Below are 21,217 nucleotides of genomic sequence, written 5' to 3'. Positions count from 1 at the left end.
TATATTTTTATAACAATTATTGAACTTTATTACTTCCATATTATTATTATTACTGTGAACTTCAGACATGTAACTTTTCAGTGGCTTATTAAATACTTACCACATTGTTATGTAATGTCGATACAAGGGAAAAAAGGTATTTCTACCTTAGAGAAACCCATGGTAGAGACATGTATTTGTAAATAGATAAATTAGTACTAAAAGACAAAGACTCAACAAAGAAATATGGTCTAAGTGTTTCTGAATCCTGGAGATGTATTATTATGTCCTATGTGCCCTTACTTATGAGGCAAAATAATATGGAAACAGAATAATCTGAGAGAATAATCTGAGAATGATGCTTGCTTTGGCAGCACATATACTAAAATTAGAATCATACAGAGAAGATTAGCCTGGATCCTGTGCAAGGGTTCTTGAAGTGTTCCATATTAAAAAAATAATAATAATCTGAGAATGGTTAAGGCTGAATCTGAAATAAACCAACCTGGTTGTGCAATTGACTGGCCTCTTTAGGAATGGTCTTCCTTCAAGATCATGGTGTCCAAAGATATAATTTGCTATACCTTAAACGTAATAAAAGCAGTCACCTGTTGGAAAGTTTTAGTAAGTATATTTAGGTAGAAGTGACACCCAACCAGTTTCTAAAGCTCTTTGGAAAATCCCATGCCCTTGAGTGAGAGAGATCGAAAAGGCAAAGCTGGGTGTAAGAACCCAGCATGACTGAGCTACACGGTAAAAGTTAGAATTCAAGAAATCCCTCTACAATGGGGAAGAAGCACACAGAGTTGCTGAGTGTAACAGACTGAGGTTTAAGGCCCACTCACTGTAGCCAAAGCTTGTGTTGAGGTTGGCTTCAGTATGAAGAGTAAAGCTGGCAATTCAGATGTTATTAACACAAAGCAAAGAGCATCAATAAACATTTCTGAGAAAGGTGTTTAGTGAATGCTCTACTATATTCCACATTTCAAAAAAGTTCAAACCATAGTAGAACCAATGAATAATGCAATCAAAGAACATAAAGTTAATATAGTCTTTCATTTTTTCAACAGATTGACAGTATATAAGAATCACTTATCAAAGAGACTCCTCTGAAACAAATATGTATGAGTGAATTTTTGGACACAAAATAAAACTTGTTTTTGTATTTTCTCAGAATAAAAGCCTGGCAGTTCATTTGGGCTATTTTTTTTTAATGACTATTTGCAAGTGGAGACAATATTTTGTTTTTGTGGACTATCTCATTTTTAGCTAACAGTCGTGTTAATAGAGTACTGCAAAACTGAGGTCCATACATCTAACTATTCTCAAATACATTTCTAGCCATAATCCTTCAAAACTCTTTATGAAACTCATCTCCTTCATTGAACCTCACTCCATTTGATAGTCAATGAAGTGGGTATTATCAAATTAAAATATATCAGCATGCATATAAATGTTAATTTGTTCTAATATGTGGTCTTCAGTAGGATTTGTAAGACTTTCGTTTGATTAGCTTTTAAAGTCTTTCAGCGTCTTAAGATTATTTTTATGGCTTATAATGTACCCTTAAAATATATTGATTCTTGTAATAATATAAGATCCATGTACTTCATTTATGCCAGCTTACAGATCACTCTCAAGTGCTTTGATTTTACGTTTTTCCCTGGCAGTTAATTTAAAGTTAGAACATTGGTCTTCCAAATCTGACGTTTGTGTGATTGGTGGATTGTACTGAAATTTTATTCTCCTTTATCTTGTTTTTGTGCTCACTGGCTCATCAGATCCTGTGCTGTCAAAAAAAGAGCATTAACAACTTCTCTACCTCTCTGTCTACAGTGTATCTTTTGCAAGAGTATTGCTGATTGGTTCATGAATAGTTCTTAGCTTGGCTATAGCCTTCAACTCACTATAACATTTATAGCCTTCAGGGAGCTATTTTTCTTTGCATTTCCTAATCTTGTGATTTATATACTAGTAAGCCCAAGGGCTACTTCTCATCCCTAAGGTGACTACACACACTCTCTCTTTATTTTGTTGCCAAATCTGCCTTTTCCCTCTTTTAAAGTAACCATTACGTTCTATATTCTTTGAGAACTTTTTTTCAAGACCGGCTCAATTTTTCTTGATGGCTCTAAAGAAAACCTATTACTAAACTACTATTAAGTCCTGCTAGTATATATTCTGATCACTATGAAGAAGTAGCCAGGTGATGGTACTTTTATTTTTAAATATTTTTACAAATATTCTGGACTACTGAGAATCTCAGCCTTTAGTTTCTACCTGTTAATTTCTACTTCATTCAAGAAAATGTACATTTAAGAAAATTTAGCATAAAAATATTACTCTTGCTTTCTGGATTTAAATTTAAATACAGTGTTTACATTTTTAAGCCTCACCTTGAACTAAGGTTTTGTTATCTCCTGTTCTTATTCATCACCTTTATCTATGAATGTCCTTCTACTCAACAATTGCATGACCTCCCCAAAACAAACAAACATATCATCTCAGAACAGTGAAGATCTTCTAGGCTCAAGTGGGTACCTTAGATTTATGCACACATAGACACACATTGCCACAAGAATGTACATTTGTGTGTATGTACTCACGTGTATACATACATTCATGTATATGCATGCATATATAATTAAATATTTATTTTCTTTATTATCTACATATGTTTATGAATATATGTGCATACAAATATATGTTTAATGCATGTGTATATTCATAAGTGTTTATCATGTATGTATGTGCCATTTCCTCTCCTATGTGACCATTCATACCATCACACCATACTACTTCTTTTTCATTAACGTTCTTTGCTGAGAATGTCGTGTATTTTTTTCAGCTTTATTGAAGCATAATTGACAAAATAAATACTACATATATTTACAGTGCACAATGTGATGTTTGATATACATATACATTGCAAAATGACTAATACAATAAAATTAATTAACATATCCATCAACTCAAGTAGGTATCATTTGTGTGTGTGTGTGTGTGTGTTGATAACATTTAAGATTTACTATCTTAGCAACTTTTAAGTACAGTATTAATACAGTATTATTAACTATAGTCATCATACTGTACATTAAATCGCCAGAATTTATTCATCTTGCATAACAGAAATGGCATCTTTTTAAACTGAGAACATTGAAGTAATCAGGAGAAAACTTCCACAATTTTCCACTTAACTTCATGGGTTTGTGTCCATACACTATACCTTCTCCTACTTATATGGATTAAACTGTCCATGCTCCTAGCTAAGGACAGTTTCTGCAGTTCACATTGGGCCAATCTTTTCTGATCTACTCAAGCATAATATTCCAGCAAGTCTACCCTTTCTCGATTTCATCAAATTATCCCTTTCTCCTGAACCATTTATGTAAACTTGCAAACATCCTATATTTCAAAAATCTAAAACAAACCCAAACCTAATAAACCTTTTGACCATACTTTCCCCTCAGTTGAGATCTCATTTCTCTTATTTTCTTCACAGAAAGTCTTCTGTTCTTTTCATTCCACCTTGAACCCCCCACTCCAATAAGATATTTGCTCCCACTGCTCCAGTGAAACACTTGACTAGGGCTACTGGACTATAGAACTGCTAAATCTAGTGGTCATTTCTCAGCATTCATCCTACTTGAAGAGTTGATAACTCCCTTGGCCTTTAAACACCTTTTCTCTTGGCTTCCAAAATATCATAGGCTTTTGGGGATTTTGTTTTAGTTTTGTTTTTTCTTTTTCTTCTTCCTGTTTTACTTCTCTTTCTTAGTCTCATTTTTTGGTTCTTCCTCATTTCCCAATTCCCTAAAGTTGTATGTTTTAGTATTAGTATTAATAGAGTCTATCTGTTAGTATTAATAGAGTATTAATAGATGAGTCCTTAGAACTCTTGTCTTTTCTATCATCGTGTACTCTCTTTACATCCTAAAGCTTCCTAAGTTCATATTACAAGCTCAGACCTACAGTAGTCTACCACACAGGGATATCTAAATGATATCCAAGACATTAAACATCTCAAACTGAGCTCCTTATGTCTTCACTCAAGCCTGCTCTTCCTAAGTCAATATTCTCCCTTTTAGTAAAGAAAAACTTGAGATCCTCCAGTTTTTTAGTCATCTGACTCCTGTCTTCTGCTCACTGTTTTTTTTTTTTGTTTTTTTTTTTCGGTACATGGGCCTCTCACTGTTGTGGCCTCCCCAGTTGTGGAGCACAGGCTCCGGACACACAGGCTCAGCGGCCATGGCTCACGGGCCCAGCCGCTCCGTGACATGTGGGATCTTCCCGGACCGGGGCACTAACCCGTGTCCCCTGCATCGGCAGGAGGACTCTCAACCACTGCGCCACCAGGGAAGCCCTTCTGCTCACTCTTAACATTTGGTTTATTAGCAAATCCTTGTGCCTCCTCTTTCCCTGTTTTGCCAACCCTTAGTGCTTCCTACCTGCCTAGCATGTAGGAATGCTTCTAAATGCTCTTCAGAGATTACCTCTCAATTAGTTACTATTATTATTATTCCTGTTTTTACAAAAGGGAGAAGTGTTAAACAAACAAAAAAAAATAGACCACTGTCTTTTATGTTTTAAGTAACTAACTGGATTTCAAATCTGTGCAAATGAACTCTAGAGGCTGGTCATCTGACCACTGTGCTATGCCACCAGAGTTAATCAGATTTTACTATTTCTCAGTGTTTCTACTACTTCAAACTGGATGTAGGGGTCTAAGCCATCATTGTTTCTCTTGTAATTTGTGCAAAACCTCCTGCCCTGGCTTGCCTGCTTTTACTATTTTCCCCATCTATCTGCCAGAGTGATCCTTTTAAAATATAATTCAGATCATGTCACTGCTGTGCTTAAAAGTTTCCAATGGCTCCCATCACACTCAGACAAAAAACCCATGAGTCCCTGTATGATCTATGCCCTGTTCTCTCTCTGACTTCACACTGTCCTTCCCAATCACTTCTCTACAGACCACTGGTCTCCTAATGCCTTCCCAAAGACACCTGCAATGTATCCACCATGTTGCCTCCTTCCTCAGAGTCTTGGCATAAGTTCTCCCTATTTTCTGGAATGAGCTTTTCCCAGTCAGCCTCATGTGTTATTCTCTCTCTTCCTTCAGCCCTTATCTGACTTTTACTTATATATTGAGGCTTCTCTTGGTATCAAATATTTCACCCTTTCCCCTTCCTAGTCTACTTCCCTGCCTTACTATTTTTTTCTTAGTTTTTATCACGAGCCAACATTTAATATATTTTGTGTGCATTGTTAGTCTTTTTGTCTCCCTGGCTAGAATGGAAGTCTATTTGTCTCCCTGGCAGGACTTTTTGTATTTTTTGGTTTACTATAGTATCTCCAGGACCCAAAAGATTGCTTGGAATGTTTTCTATGCATAATAAATATTTGTTGAATAAAAATTAACAAGCATTTATTCCATCATCTTGACTCAAAATTTCAAGATTATGATTATATTTTTTCCCAAAGAGACCTATTAATTCTCAGGTTATAATGTCTAGAAATGCTGTGAGATTCCTTCTTACAATTCTGGTATTGGTCAGTATGTTTCTGATTAAATTTGAGACTCTTACTATACTTTTATTTTTATTTCTCCTCATTTTGTCCATATTTTATAGGGCCATCATCATTATAGTTTTAAAAGAAAGATGCATTTTGCTATAATTCCCTTCCAAAATCTCTGTTTATGAATCATTAATAAATTAAACAAAACATTTCTATTTGTAAATCAAAGCCAATATCTGGTTCTTATTTCAAATTTCCAGCTTCACCTCTCACTAGCTTTCTCCTTAAACCATACATTAGTATCAAAGAAACCACCATCTGTTTCTCATACATAACATTTATTTAAATATATTTTCCTTAGTCTTCTCTAAAACAAGATTTGATTGATTTCATTACATCTACCTCCAGTAGTTTCTTTCTATCAGTTCCTTTTCCTCCTCCTTATCTCTCCTTTAATGAATCCTTATTTGAGATCCAAAAATTGAAATCTCTTTCATATACACTTGTAGCATTTTATCTTCATACTCGTAACTAGATATTGTGTTGTAAGTTTTAAAATCTGTCCCTTTCATGAAACTGTATGCTCTGTGAGAGCAAGGACTGTGTCTTAACTACTGCTGCTAGTCTGAGACATAGCATATAGTGTGTATATATATATATATATATATATATATATACATATATATGTATACACATACATACGTATATATACCTTTTATATATATATTTTTTGAACAGTTGGAAGATTGTATGAATGTACAATCTATTTTGTTGGCCAACAGAAATCCTATTAATTCCTTTAATGAATTTATCCCATCTTTCTAATTTTGCAAGATTTAAATCCAAAGGAAGCCTACTTTATAAAATAAATTTGAATAACATTTATTTTTAACAAATTATTTACTCACAATAAAGAAAAATGAAGTCACAGACATGTTAAATGCTTATATCATTAACCAAAATTGAGTATTATTCAAATATAACATTTTTACTAATTTTCTGAAACCAAAGTAGATAAGATATATTCACCTGTTATTAAAGTTTCAGTTACTGTAAAATTTTAATGAAAAGTCTTGCCAGGAAACTTTATATAAAAAATTAGTTATACTGAATGGAAAATGTGTGAAACATATTTAATGTGTTAAGTAGTTAAAGCCAGTCTATTGTCAATAACATGTTTTTTACAAAACTTCAAAATACATTATGTACAATCGAAAAAGTTTCAATTTTTATGTTTTAGGAATTCTTTCTAAATTTTTTATCATGCTTTTAACATAAAATTACTTTATAAACCCCATTAAATTTAAATCTTTACTTATTTGTTTTCTCTATACTCTAAATTTTAGCAGAAATATCCATCCTGCAAACAATGCCATCATTTTTAGGAAACATCTAATAAAACCTTCCACACAATTCAATTATTCATTGCTCATGCCACCAACAGTTTGTAGGTACAAACTTTTTTACCTTCCATCCTTTCTTTCTTCCTTCCAACCTACTAGGGTCATGGATCTGAGGTAGAATTAGAGATCCAAATTGTGCAAAACTAATGTGGTCGCTATCACTTATCAAGTTCCAGTTTAGTAGAGAATACATGTGTGTTGTTTCAAAACCTTCTAGGGAGCTTCTTTGGTATAATTTGAAACTATCTTCCCTACAAGGAGGACAGGAAGAGACTGAAGAAAGAGGAAAACCATTCCAGATTGGTAGGTGGCAAGTTTCATAAGCAATGAGGCTTGTCTTGGGTGGCAGCAGGAAGAGTAGATTTCTACACACAACTACCAGATCCTTGAATGAAACTTTGCCATTTGCAGCAACATGAATGGACGTGGGGAGTATTATGCTAAGTGAAATAAGTCAGAGAAAGGCAAATACTATATATATCACTTATATGTAGAATCTAAAAAGTACAACAAACTAGTGAATATAAGGAAAAAGAAGTAAACTCACAGATATAGAGAACAAACTAGTGGTTATCAGTGGGGAAAATGAAGCAGGGATGGGTACTATAGAGGTAGGGGATCAAGAGGTACAAACTGTTATATATAAAGGATATATTGTACAACATGGGGAGTATAACCAATATTTTATAATAACTATTCATGGAGTATAACCTTTAAAAACTGTGAATCACTGTATTGTACACCTGTAACTTATATAATATTGTACATCAACTATACTTCAATTAAAAAAAGTTTCCATAGAGGTCTTAACCCGTTTGGTCACATATTCAGTCCTGATGATCACAACAACACCTTACTCTCTCAAGACTGTATCCTTGGAACAGCTCCCACTGTGGGAATTGTAGGCAGAATGTATGTTCCAAGGACAGGTGAGGGAGTGAGGAGCCTCTGATTGCCTGGGTCCAGCTTGTGGGTCAACCAGTGGTCATGTCATCTTGATTAACTCCTCCAACCATATGTTAATCAAATCATTACAGAAAATTTTGAAATTATAACTATGCTAAATATTATGAGTAAGGAGGTTCATGGATCAATCAGAGAACATAATAGAGGAATTTGACTTAGATAGAAGATTTGAGAATATTTTCCTGGGAAAATATTTCCTGGGAAGAAAAAAGCAGAGCTGAGATGTGAAGAAAGATTAGGAGTTAACTGAGGAAATGCAGAGGGAAGAACACTCCATGAACAGAAATAAATCAATTATTCATTGCTCATGCCACCAACAGTTTGTAGGTACAAACTTTTTTACCTTCCATCCTTTCTTTCTTCCTTCCAACCTACTAGGGTCATGGATCTGAGGTAGAATTAGAGATCCAAATTGTGCAAAACTAATGTGGTCGCTATCACTTATCAAGTTCCAGTTTAGTAGAGAATACATGTGTGTTGTTTCAAAACCTTCTAGGGAGCTTCTTTGGTATAATTTGAAACTATCTTCCCTACAAGGAGGACAGGAAGAGACTGAAGAAAGAGGAAAACCATTCCAGATTGGTAGGTGGCAAGTTTCATAAGCAATGAGGCTTGTCTTGGGTGGCAGCAGGAAGAGTAGATTTCTACACACAACTACCAGATCCTTGAATGAAACTTTGCCATTTGCAGCAACATGAATGGACGTGGGGAGTATTATGCTAAGTGAAATAAGTCAGAGAAAGGCAAATACTATATATATCACTTATATGTAGAATCTAAAAAGTACAACAAACTAGTGAATATAAGGAAAAAGAAGTAAACTCACAGATATAGAGAACAAACTAGTGGTTATCAGTGGGGAAAATGAAGCAGGGATGGGTACTATAGAGGTAGGGGATCAAGAGGTACAAACTGTTATATATAAAGGATATATTGTACAACATGGGGAGTATAACCAATATTTTATAATAACTATTCATGGAGTATAACCTTTAAAAACTGTGAATCACTGTATTGTACACCTGTAACTTATATAATATTGTACATCAACTATACTTCAATTAAAAAAAGTTTCCATAGAGGTCTTAACCCGTTTGGTCACATATTCAGTCCTGATGATCACAACAACACCTTACTCTCTCAAGACTGTATCCTTGGAACAGCTCCCACTGTGGGAATTGTAGGCAGAATGTATGTTCCAAGGACAGGTGAGGGAGTGAGGAGCCTCTGATTGCCTGGGTCCAGCTTGTGGGTCAACCAGTGGTCATGTCATCTTGATTAACTCCTCCAACCATATGTTAATCAAATCATTACAGAAAATTTTGAAATTATAACTATGCTAAATATTATGAGTAAGGAGGTTCATGGATCAATCAGAGAACATAATAGAGGAATTTGACTTAGATAGAAGATTTGAGAATATTTTCCTGGGAAAATATTTCCTGGGAAGAAAAAAGCAGAGCTGAGATGTGAAGAAAGATTAGGAGTTAACTGAGGAAATGCAGAGGGAAGAACACTCCATGAACAGAAATAAAAGGTGAAAAAGTTGTGTGGCAGGAGAGCCTGTAATGCTTCATGGAGTTGAAAAGAGTCAGGATGACTGAGCAAAGATAATAAGGAGAGTGTGGTATAGAATAAAAGAGGACTGAAAGACAGAGTCAGCCCATGTGTGAGAACATCTAGTGTATATTTAGTATATTTAATCCTCAAATAAATGAGGAGGAGTTGAATGACTTTAACAAGAGTGAAGGGTAGGTGTTCTGTTACCAGACCATAGAATGACTTTGTGTAAATCAGCAAAAGTGTTTCTTTCTTCATGACACTTTACTGCCATCTGCTAGGAAATTGCCAAATACCTATTTAAACTAATAAGACTATGGAGTGAAGAATGCCCCCTAAAGATGTTCAAAACACAATGTGCACTACTTTAATCAGAAGTTGTGCATGACTGGAGAAGACCTTGTAAAAACAGCATTATACTAAAGTGTGAAGGTAGCTGAACCTAGAGCAGAAACAAAGAGAGTGCATAAACAACAATTTGCATGAGCAAAATGAACTGAAATTTGGATTTAATATTAGAGATGAAAATGGATTTAATATATAATTAGAAGATAATACTAACAGAATAATGTTATATATCAGATATGGGGAAAAGAAGGAAAGTCATTTGACAGGTTGGTTTCTGGCTCATATAAGAGCAAGTACTATTCACTGTGACAAGAAACAATAGAAGAGATTTGGTTCAGGGGAAGAAAGAGGGGAAACCATTATTTCAGTTCTTCACCTGTTAGTTTGGAGATGTTTTGCAGCATTCAAGTGGTGACATCACAAGAACAGTGGATATAAATCTGAAGCTCAGTGAAGAAATCTTAGCTGAAGATAAAATTGTAATCTTTGACTTATATGTGGAAACTGTAGTTGTGTGCTTGGAAGAGACTGCCTTGGGAGAGAGTCAGGGTAGGTAATAGTTAAGGGTATAGTACCTGGAGGTTGTGGCGAGAACAATTATTCTTTGGATGTGATGGTGATTAACCATAATGAAAGTGGAAGTGTCACCAAAATCAAGGAAAAAATGAGTTTAAAGAAGGAAGGAGTCATCAATTGTATCAAATTCTACTGAGACAGAACATAACATATAGAAAGTTTAGAAAAGCTTTCTTTGGTTAACTTTTTCAAGTACTGCTTTAATTAAAGTGAGGAAAATGAATTGATCTAGTTTGGAGTTTCCTACAGATTGTGTATGTAAGAAATGGAGGCAGCAATTAAATATTGGATTAGCCAAAAATTCACTCTGTAACAGCTTATGGAAAAACCCAAATTAACTTTTTTTCCAACCCAATACTATTTTTGAGAAATATGGTTGAAAAGACCTAAAGAGAAATCAGGGAGGTATAATAAAGAGTGTAACAATAATCAGTACTTTTTTTACTTCATTAGCTTATTTTTCTGTTGTTCCTATTTAATGTGAGATTCTCCAACATATTTAAAAATATATTTTTCAAAACTGTTTTTAACCTTATTGAATCTTGTATTAAATATTTCATATATTGGATTATACTCTACTTATTTTAGGAGGGCAGATATACTAAAGTTATCAAAATCAGAAGGAAATATTAGACAAGTAGCATTAAATCTTGACTTTGGAAAATTGTTAGAATGTTAGGAGCTAAAGGAGGAAAGAGAGCTAAATGACAAAGTTTTCTATAGAATATTTGGAGAATCATGAGATGGCTGCTCTAGTAGCTGTTTCTTTTCCTGTAGTCATGAGATATAAGATTGGGAAAATAAAATAAACTTTACTAGTTCAAAGTTTTAAATGTCAAGCCAAAGCTCTATGGAAGAATAGGGAGAAGAATGAGGCTAGAACATGAAAGATGGGGGTAGAAGAGATTCCTGTAGTTCACACAGCTGTCAGAATCATCATAATGAAACCTCACAATTTTGGTGAAATTCTCATTGATGCAAACATATTTAGAAGCTGCCAGATCTCTGTTCACCTGACGGTGTCACTGCTCTTGTAAAGGTCAATAAATACTTTCGTGAAGATCATGCTGCTTCCCCTCGCCCTTCTCCTGTGCTTGGGGTGCAGCCAAAATTATTCAAACAGCTCTTGAAAATTTAAACCCATACAGGTATTATCTTAGGCTGAAGCATGTTCTACTTGGAAATGTATAGTGACTCCTCCACGTTAATCTACACATTTAAATTTAAAAATAAAAATTTTAAAGTATCAGTTTTTGTTAAATGTTTTAAGCATTATATGCTTATTATAGAAAATATCCAAAACAGTATTTTAAATTATCAATATTTAAACCTATATTCCTGCCATCCAAGTTAATCATAGTTGAAAATATATGATAATATCTACTTCTGGGCAATTATATTTATAATGTTTAGATAACAATAAAATTTTAAATTTGCATCCTAAATTTTTTATAAACATAATATGAAATATATTTTTTTATTTCACCAGTTATTATCTTCCCTCCTCTCCTAATATAAGCATGTTGACATTTTGGTGCATTATAATAGAATTTTCTGAGAAAAGACATAATGGTTAAGAACATGAGTTTTGGTACTAAAAAAATTAAATAAAAACTTTTGTTTCTACACTTGTTTTGTTCCTCCTTACTAAGTAGTCTAAGAAATGTTTCTTTAACTCTCAGTGACTCACTTTCAAAGTAGTAATAGTTCAGATATGAAGACAGCTTGGTTATGTGTTACATATTAGAAAGCATCATCCATTATCCTCTTGTTAATGATGTAATGTCATTATCTTTAATTTTTGCCAATTTTGTATAAAAGATACAGCTCATTTTAATTTTAAAGTATTGCTTACTAGCTAAATATGGAATTTTCAATCTAGACATTTGAAATTTAAATCTAATTTTCTGAACTGGTTTCTCATGTCATTGGTCCATTTTTATTTTAAGGAGTCTTCTTTTAATTTTTAAAAATCATATCTTTTGAAAATTAGCCTTTTATCTGTCATATGTATTTCTTTAGTAAGTGCATTATTTGCACAATATTATAATAATACTTTGACTTATAAATGTCTCAAATTATAGAAAAATATATATGTATATAGTTTGTGCATGTGTGTATATACATTCTTTTTGAGCATAGAAATTCCTTTCCACTAACAAATAATATTAATAATCTTATTTGATTTCTTTAGTTATTTATTGATTTATTTTTTCATATTTAACTCTCAGATATATTCAGAAGATTTTTTTAGCATTTGGTTAAGTAGGTATCCACCTTAGTTTTCATTTAGCTAAGCTAGAGACTTTTCATTGAAAATTTTCCAGAGACTTAAACGTTTCCTTTATGCATTAAATACTTAAACGTAATATGGTCTATTTCCATGTGGATTACACTTTAATTATTATGTCTTTATACTATATCTTACTCTCTGGCAAGCCTCTTGATAATATTCTCTTTTTGTTTGAGTGTTTGATGTATATTCTTGCCCAATTATACTTCCACATTAACCTTAAAATCATTAGTCAAGTTTGGGGTGAAAATATCCCAGGGTGAGCTTAAATTGATTTTGTTTTAATCTATTAAATAAGTTAGGGAGAATTGAACTCTTTATAAAAATGTGTTTTCTCAGTTAATGACATACTGACTCTTCATTTATTCATCTTTAATTATTTTTCTAGATAAAATTGTGTAATTTTCTTAGAAAAGATATGCAACATTTCTTGGCAGGTTTATATCTATTTTTTGTATTAAAACACTAGTTTGAGAGGACTTATATTCCCTTATGTTTTCTAGTTGATTAATCTTGTGTACTGGATGGAAGTAACGAGAACAGTTATCCATCTCTAGACTGTCTGGGCTCAGATCTTGATTCTCTTGCTTTTCAGGTAGGGAAAATTACCTAATCTCTGAGTATAAATTAGTTCCTCTATAAAATTAAGATAATATTTCAATAGTGATAATAATCTCATTGAGTTGTGGTATGGATTAGATGAGTTTTTATGAGGCAAAGAACTTGGTAAGGTCCCTATCTTCTGTGATGCACTCAATAAAACTTGGAAAATATGTAGGGAAAACTTTTTATTATATGTGTATTTTCTTACTGAACTGCTTAAAGTTCTTATAAAACTTTTCAATTTTGTTTAATAAATATTTCTGTCATTTATATGTAATAATTTTCTCATTTCTATTTTCAACCCTTATACCTTTTATTTCTGATTCCTATGCTGGACTATTTATATCTAGAGGTTACATAATTTGCAACATAATAGTTTTAATAGTGTTTTTTTTTTTGGTTGGGGTCCTGGCACGGGTAAAAAAGCACACTAAATTTGAGTAATTAAAAAAGTAATACAGAGACTATTTAAAAATATATGGGTGAGGGTTAGGAAAGCAACATGATAGAGTGAAGTTCTAGGCCTCGTAAGAAAGGGTTGCTAATCCTGCCTTTATGCTACAGAGACAAGGGAGAAAACAGTTATCAGGACTGGAGACAGAGTGTATTAAGAAATGCAATCAGTGTGGAGTAGCCATAATGGAGCAAACCAAGGGAATATCCTCACCAACTTAACTTTCCTACCTTCTCTATAACCTCTGCAGGTATTCAACTTTGGATAAACATAAAAGAAAGCCTTAGGATAAAAGAACGCTTAATGTTGTTTATTTGGGTTGACCTTGCAGGACACAGAAGATGGTGTATATGAGGGGATAGTGAAAGATATCCAGTTGAGGGGCAGTGTTGTCACATCCTGACATGGCTTTGTGTGTTTCTATTTCTTCATAGTTAAATATGAGTTCTATGATCTAACTAAAATAAAATTTCTCTTTCACAAAGTAATTTATTACCTTATTAATAATTAACTATTTTTTAATATATCAGGAAGAGATGTTATTTTTCCAATTTTGTTTGCATTTGCTCATTTGTTTACATGTTTTCTGAGGCCCAGTTATAAGCCAAGTTCTCAGCATGTGCCCAATTTGCATTAGAAGTTAATTCAGAGTTAGTTCCTGCCTTTATGAAACTTACTGAATTTTAGTGAGACTGACAAAACAAGGTAAGAAATCAAATCTATAAGTAAATGATTCCAAAATGTAAAGTATTACAGAGAAAACAAATAATATGTTGCAATACAGAATGATTTTGGTGGAATGTAGAAGAGAGTAAGAGGGCTTACACTTTAGCACAATGTTCATGGAAGCCATTATGAAAGAGCAAATTTAAGCTGAGACCTACAATATGATTCCACAACGACAGAAACAGCCAAGACAAGAACTGAGGAAAAGCATTTGAGAAATATTATACCAAAGATTTAAGGGCACAATCTGGGAAGTGAAAGGAGAGTGAAGCTGGGATCTAATGCTCCAGGCAAAGAGAAGAGGAACTGAGTTTGACCAAGCAAGTGCACAGCCCATAGTTTATAATAAAATTAGACTTTAAGCCATGGAAAGACATTGGCCCCTTACTTCTCTGACACTCCACCTTCAGTTATTTAAAGAATCAAATTAGGTTTATCTTCAAAATATATCCAGTACCCACCACATCCAATGACTTCTACTGCTACCATATTGCTTCCAGACATCATGACCTTAACAGCTTCCCCCCACCACCCCCAAACTCTTGTATTCACTATCCTCCACACAGTAGTCAGGGGCATATTCCTAAGAATAGAAGTGATTCAAGCTGTACCAATCTCCCCACTGTTCCATTTCAAACCCTGCAGATAAACAAGGCTGGTGTTCAGTTTACTTTTTCTTGCTCTCCAATACAGGTGGGATTTAGATCATTTCATAAAATCAACTGGAACACTTCTTAAATTTTTTTAGTGCTCTTGAACTCTTTACATGGGTATATTGTAAAAGTTACAGCTAACTAAAAATGTAAGCCAAGAAGTTGAAAGTTTATTTGATCTAAATATATTAAACTATTTTGAATTTTCTCTGGGCTTTTGATCTGTTCAGCTATACTTATTATTTGATAACTTTGGGTGATTTATAATTAATCGTACAATCATTGAATTCTAGTTTTATTGCAATGCAGTTTAAGGAATGTGGCCTTTATATGTTGTTTTCACATTAATTTGGAATATGATTGCAGAATTAGTTTTAAATTTTATTGTAAAATATTGTGTCCTTTATTTATATGCCAAAGATTGTATAAATCATTTCATATAACTACGTCATTTTACGTATCTATATGTTAATTTATATATCTATAGCATCAAAAAGTCTAATGAATTATATTACCCTAAGATATATACTTATGCATTTTAGATTACATTTTCTTTCAAAGACAGAGTGATTTATTAAAGTCTTCCTAAAGAGTTGTTTATGTTGATTTTTATTGAACTCATTACAGACATACAATGGAGATACTGTGGGTTTGGTTCCAGACCACAGTAATAAAGCAAATATCTCAATAAAGCAAGTCACATGGATTTTTTGATTTCCCAGTACATATAAAAATTATGTTTATACCATACTGTTGCCTGTGTGCAATAGCATTATGACTAAATTAACAATGTACATACTTTAATTAAAAATAATTAATATTTTTAAAATGCTAACCATCATCTGAACCTTCAGTGACTCACAGTAGTAACATCAAAAATCACTGATCACAGATCACCATAACAGATATGATAATATTGAAAACGTTTGAAATATTGAGAGAATGAATAAAATGTGACACAGAGTCACGAAGTGAGCAAGTGCTGTTGGAAAAACAGTGCTGACAAACTTGCTCAATGCAGGGTTGCCATGAACCTTCAATTTGTAAAAAACACAATGTCTGTGAAGCACAGTAAAGCCAAGTGCAATAAAACAAGGTATGCCTGTACATATTTTGTCTTATTTAATTCCATGCTTTGTTAGTTGAGGCCAAGAGCTTCATGACTGTTATATAACCACTGGGACTATAAATTAAGCCTTTCATCTCATGGAATTTTTAAAAACATATTTTTTTAGGTATCTTGAAACATCACAACAGGTTCTGTGTGTTCTGAGCCTATCTCTGAGGGAGTTTTTATTTTTTTATCATAGAATATAATTTCAATTGTATAAACTGATTAAATTTGTTGTGTGAATATCATTCTTTCCTGGTTTCCATTATTGCTGTAGGCTTCATCTACTTGTTGTACTGAAGTTCATATTTAATGAGAGTTTTTGACTATGATGTTGAAAAGGAGTTTGTGTATATATTTGTGTTACATTTCCTACTTTTCTTCTGATCCATGCAATCTCAGTTTTTATAGACATAATTTTGATTCAATAACATAATATCAAGTGTTTCTAAATGAACCTAAATTATGAATAAGAAAATCAGAGAAGAATAAAGAAGAGACTTATCAGTGGTAATCAGCCTTCTTTACAGCACCATTCATTGTTTGCCATTGTTCTTTCTCTCTGTTGTCCCTTATAAAGCATATAAATGGTAAATTTAAAAAAAAAATGATTTAGTGGCCAGTCAAATCGATTTATTATTCATCTTTAACAATAAAATACCACTCTAAATAAAACTCTAATATTCTGAAAATGTGGTTTGGTCCTTTTTCCCCCACTTTCATCATAGCAATTACATCAACATAAACAAAAATTAGATGGTTCAACATGCAGTATATAAATTACTGACTTTCATTAAAGTCAGTTTATGACCATCTTGAGCAAGCCCTCTTTTCTGCAAACTATTGTGAGACACAATGTGAAATTTAGCATTTTTTTTTTTTTTGGTTTTATTTCAATTGTACTGCATATCCCCTTAGATAATTCTATCTGTGTTACTCATATAAATCAAAATCATTTTGTGATACAGGTTTTATATTATACTTTCTTATGTGGTTAATACTTGGAGGCCAATGCTTCTGAAACAATTTTTAACTGCAATGTAAACTGGCAGATTGCCCTGAGGGGTTCTTTCTTTGAGGAAAATGACTAGAGGCTGTATTTTATTTTTTTAACCTCAGTTCCACATTTGTAAATTGATTAAACTGAAATGCATATATCTTATAAGTAGAAAGGAAAAACGGATTCCTTATGAACTTGCCAGAGTAGTTTTGGGCTTTTACTTGTAGAGCTTCAGTTAATATCTAAATAATAATTGGTGTATCAATTAAGATATCTTAGAAACAAAATAAAATAAATTATAGTCCAATCCCAAAAGCAGGCAACAGCCTTTAGGGAGGTTAATCAATGTATATGTTTTAGGACCCCTCACTTTTTTTCTTCAAACCTAAGACAGGAATATTAACATTTTTGTTCACTAAGGACTTCTTTGCATTTGAACATTCATTCAACAATGTGGTGTGTAAACTGAAAATAAATATTTATTTAAGGATTTTTTGGTGCCCTGAACATGGTTTATACTTCCTATCTATATAATTAGTTATTATTACTCAAGCATATTTCACAAAATGCAAGCAAGCAAATACAAAGAAAAATGAGTAAGTTAGATCATATTTTCTCCAGGAAATATAAGGTATATACAAATAATCAAGGAAACATAAATAAAAATCAACATGCAGTTGAGGGAATAGAAGAAGAGACAAGCAGAAGTAATTTAAAATTATTTAAATTAATAAAAATTGTAGGGCAAAATCTTTATATCTGGCACATTGATAAAGTGGATCAGAAGGCACATTTTCAGCCACTAATAGAGGTTTCAGTTTACTTAGCTGCAAATGTTGGTATACGGAGTTGGAGGCATAACAGAAAGAAAATGAAAAAAAGAATAGGAATCTGAAGCCCAGAGAGAAATACTGTATGAAAAGCTGTTATAACCTACCAAGGCACACATTCATAAATTTACATTCACACAAGTTAATCAGTAATATGAGAAGAATGGTGTGAAAAGTCAGCCTAAGCACAGGGAAGTCTGAAAGCAAGCACTTTTCCACAGTCAATATACAAACTGAATGAGGTTCCAAACTGTCTTTCAAGATATCATTATCAACATTTATTTTCAATTAAGCTTTTAAGCATACAGATAGTTTTGAAAAGCATTTTTTCAAAGTATTTGCTATTTTTGTCCTATGGGATATATTTTAATTTAATAAGAATTGTACATATTTTCTCTGGTTATTGAACAGTTTGGAATGTTATTAAACAATGGTAATATAGAAGCTATTATCAAATCAGAATGTTAAATTTTATAAAACTACTATTTCCTTTTATTTTAAAAAATATTCCGATTATTTTGATTTCTTCTATTGAAACAATGTAATAAAATTAATGTTTTAATGAATGCACATGCCTCGCACTATATTATGACTGTAAGTACTTAATGGAATATACAGTAAATGCATTGAACTTTATAGATTTACAAAAATCTCACGTTCTACATTGCCAAAAGCAGCAGTGTATTATGGTCCTGGGGAAAAGCACTTCTGAAACCAGCAAAGCCACCTTTTTTTATCAACTGATATGGTGCTAATAAACATTAGAAAATATTTTGTGCCTGGATGTCAAGTACTGAGAAATGATACTGTGCCCTCGAATATGTTCTTAATATTAGTTGACTGATAAATTCACTGCAGGTGGCATTTATTGCCATGAACTATAGTGCTTCACTTTATCACTCAGACTAGTTCACAATGTTCCAACAGCTACAATCTGTTAACTCTCACCCAAATAGCTAAAATGCCCTTAAAGGAAGTGTTACTTGCCTCTGAAGGTTCCCTAGCAATTTTAAAGATTTCATAAACTCTGGTAAATCTCAATATCTGCTATTGGATTGACACTAAATTAATTATGAAATAGAAGAGAAAAATTTTCTTTTTTCCAAAAGAAACTGAGCCTTGTGTTCTATAATATTTGTAAGAATTGTACACTTATTTCAGTAAAAATCTAGAATTATACTCTATTGGATTGTCCTTACAAACTACACATGGCAATGGTTGACACAAAAGAGCACATGATAAAACTAACTGCTCACTCCCTTCTCTCCATTCCCTTCTCTCACTCCACAAGGAAAATTATTAACTGTATAATGGACATCTTTTCAAGTAATTTTTCTATGTCTATGTAAGCATATGAAAGCATATATATATATATATATATATATATATATATACACACATACATAAAATCTGTTTTTATAAAAATGCTATTATATACATTACTCTGAAACTTGCTTCTTTTACCGAGCATTATGCTTATAAAGAAATCGATTTTTTTCTTTAATGACTGTGTAATATCAGATATTTATGGATGTGCTATGATTTTTTTAGTCATTCTCCTATTAGTGGGTATTTAGGATCCTTTTATTTCTTATCCCTTCAGATAATTCTGCAGGGAATCTTTAAACAATGGGATTTTTCTTTCCATATTTTTATTATGAAGTGAGAATGTTGAATATAGTGGAATGCATATTTCAGTTTTAGATTCTGCCAGCTTTGTTTCCCAAAAGGTTGTTGTGATTGGTACTTGCATTGGAAATGCATGAGAGAGCTCCTTTTGATTGCCTTCACCATCATTGGATATTAGTCTTTAACATATTTGCCAGTATAATCAATGAAAATTGTTAGTCATTGATTAGCTTTTTCCTGATTAAAAAAGAGGTTGAACATCTTTTAAAGCACTTATTGAAAATTTGAATTGATAGTCTTTTCTACTCTGTATATTCCTGTCATAATCTCTACCATCGTTTCCATTTAGTTTAAAGATCTTTTATTCTTTAATTTGCAGGAGCTACTGGAATACTAAAATATCATTCCACTCTTTTTTTTCTTTTATATGTTTCAGATCTTTTCTCCCGGTTCTTTTATGTTTCTCTGACTTATTCTTCTATTTGGAAAATATTAATTTCTTGCACTCAAATATATTATATATGTTTTTTCTTTGGTATCTTCTATTTTGCAGAATGTCTTTCTAATTTTTTTTAAAATTTGGACTTTAATCTTTTTGGAATTTACTTTTATATATGGTATGAAATAGTGGTTTAATTTGACTTTTGTTCATAATCATTAATTCCTTTTGATGATTAATTGTTAATATTTTACTTATACAAATTTCCAAAGATGTTACTCATACACCCATATGATTGTAACATGGAATCATACCATCATGGGCATTATATCATGATACTTATTTCTTTGTTCCTCGCCTCCTTTCTGGATTCCAGTGTTCTGAAAATGTTTATGACTCTTAAACAAAATCTCTGTGAATTATCTGCTATTCTGAATTTTGTTCATGTCTGATGTTATTTGGGCTGGGGAAGGGAGCAGAGTGTGCGTGTGTGTTTGCCTGCGTTTGTGTTTGTGTGTGCCCGTGTTGTTGTAGTTCTCTCTGCTTTTTCTTTTCTTTTTTTAACATCTTCATTGTTTTTTTTTTTTTTAACATCTTCTCTGCTTTACGATGGTGTGTTAGTTTCTGCTTTATAACAAAGTGAATCAGCTATACATATACATATACTCCCATATCTCCTCCCTCTTGTGTCTCCCTCCCACCCTCCTTATTTCTTTCTTTTTGAACTGGCATAGATTCTGACAGTGTAAGGAGTTATGCCCCACTCAGACTTTTATTAGAAGATTTTGGTTGTTATTTTCTTTGTATCATTGTAAATATCTTCTGGCTACAGTAACACAGGTGATTTTTGATGAATCAGTTTAAGGAATTTCTGTGAAAGCTGTAAAGTCCAATGTTAAAAGTTAGAAATTTGATTAGTGGGCAAAGATTGGGGCTAACATCTTATTTTTTGTTTGTTTGTTTGTTTGTTTTCTTTTCTTTTGAAGTGATATTGGATATACCAAAATACATCAATAGATATTTGCCTGGTCATGACCTGCTTCATTGTCATTGATGACTGGGGGTAAAATATCAGTTTTGTTCTCCACTACAAAAACAAGCCATTAAAATGGGGAGACCACAAAGTA

The 21,217-nt window shown here is 32.6% G+C and overlaps 1 pseudogene; it reads left to right on the top strand.

The window, feature by feature from the left end:
• Positions 1 to 341: 341 nt before the first annotated feature.
• Positions 342 to 433, top strand: LOC112414661 (uncharacterized; annotated as a pseudogene).
• The last annotated feature ends 20,784 nt before the right edge of the window (positions 434 to 21,217 follow it).

This window comes from Neophocaena asiaeorientalis, unplaced genomic scaffold (assembly GCF_003031525.2).
Source record: "Neophocaena asiaeorientalis asiaeorientalis breed wild unplaced genomic scaffold, Neophocaena_asiaeorientalis_V1.1 scaffold127, whole genome shotgun sequence".
In the NCBI taxonomy this organism is placed as follows: domain Eukaryota; kingdom Metazoa; phylum Chordata; class Mammalia; order Artiodactyla; family Phocoenidae; genus Neophocaena; species Neophocaena asiaeorientalis.
This window is presented reverse-complemented; position numbering and strand designations above follow the sequence as displayed.